Raw genomic sequence first — 1,878 nt, forward strand, 5'->3', positions numbered from 1 at the left:
AAAAGCTTTCTCTAAGTCTACAAATGCTAGAAACGTAGGTTTGCCTTTTCTTAATCTTTCTTCTAAGATAAGTCTTAAGGTTAGTATTGCCTCACGTGTTCCAACATTTCTACGGAATCCAAACTGATCTTCCCCGAGGTCCGCTTCTACCAGTTTTTCCATTCGTCTATAAAGAATTCGCGTTAGTATTTTGCAGCTGTGACTTATTATACTGATAGTTCGGTAATTTTCACATCTGTCAGCACCTGCTTTCTTTGGGATTGGAATTATTAAATTCTTCTTGAAGTCTGAGGGTATTTCGCCTGTCTCATACATCTTGCTCACCAGATGGTAGAGTTTTGTCATGACTGGCTCTCCCAAGGCCATTAGTAGTTCTAATGGAATGTTGTCTACTCCCGGGGCCTTGTTTCGACTCAGGTCTTTCAGTGCTCTGTCAAACTCTTCACGCAGTATCTTATCTCCCATTTCATCTTCATCTACATCCTCTTCCATTTCCATAAAATTGTCCTCAAGTACATCGCCCTTGTATAAACCCTCTATATACTCCTTCCACCTTTCTGCTTTCCCTTCTTTGCTTAGAACTGGGTTGCCATCTGAGCTCTTGATATTCATACAAGTGGTTCTCTTCTCTCCAAAGGTATCTTTAATTTTCCTGTAGGCAGTATCTATCTTACCCCTAGTGAGACAAGCCTCTACATCCTTACATTTGTCCTCTAGCCATCCCTGCTTAGCCATTTTGCACTTTCTGTCGATCTCATTTTTGAGACGTTTGTATTCCCTTTTGCCTGCTTCATTTACTGCATTTTTATATTTTCTCATTTCATCAATTAAATTCAATATTTCTTCTGTTACCCAAGGATTTCTATTAGCCCTCGTCTTTTTACCTACTTGATCCTCTGCTGCCTTCACTACTTCATCCCTCAGAGCTACCCATTCTTCTTCTACTGTATTTCTTTCCCCCATTCCTGTCAATTGTTCCCTTATGCTCTCCCTGAAACTCTCTACAACCTCTGGTTCTTTCAGTTTATCCAGGTCCCATCTCCTTAAATTCCCACCTTTTGGCAGTTTCTTCAGTTTCAATCTGCAGTTCATAACCAATAGATTGTGGTCAGAATCCACATCTGCCCCTGGAAATGACCTACAATTTAAAACCTGGTTCCTAAATCTCTGTCTTACCATTATATAATCTATCTGATATATTAGTATCTCCAGGATTCTTCCAGGTATACAACCTTCTTTTATGATTCTTGAACCAAGTGTTACCTATGATTAAGTTATACTCTGTGCAAAATTCTACAAGGCGGCTTCCTCTTTCATTTCTTCCCCCCAATCCATATTCACCGACTATGTTTCCTTCTCTCCCTTCTCCTACTGACGAATTCCAGTCACCCATAACTATTAAATTTTCGTCTCCCTTCACTACCTGAATAATTTCTTTTATCTCGTCATATATTTCATCAATTTCTTCATCATCTGCAGAGCTAGTTGGCATATAAACTTGTACTACTGTAGTAGGCATGGGCTTTGTGTCTATCTTGGCCACAATAATGCGTTCACTATGCTGTTTGTAGTAGCTAACCCGCACTCCTATTTTTTTATTCATTATTAAACCTACTCCTGCATTACTCCTATTTGATTTTGTATTGATAACCCTGTAATCACCTGACCAAAAGTCTTGTTCCTCCTGCCACCGAACTTCACTAATTCCCACTATATCTAACTTTAACCTATCCATTTCCCTTTTTAAATTTTCTAACCGACCTGCCCGATTAAGGGATCTGACATTCCACGCTCCGATCCGTAGAATGCCAGTCTTCTTTCTCCTGATAACGACGTCCTCTTGAGTAGTCCCCGCCCGGAGATCCGAATGGGGGACTA

This window comes from Schistocerca piceifrons, chromosome 3, assembly GCF_021461385.2.
Source record: "Schistocerca piceifrons isolate TAMUIC-IGC-003096 chromosome 3, iqSchPice1.1, whole genome shotgun sequence".
Classification (NCBI taxonomy): domain Eukaryota; kingdom Metazoa; phylum Arthropoda; class Insecta; order Orthoptera; family Acrididae; genus Schistocerca; species Schistocerca piceifrons.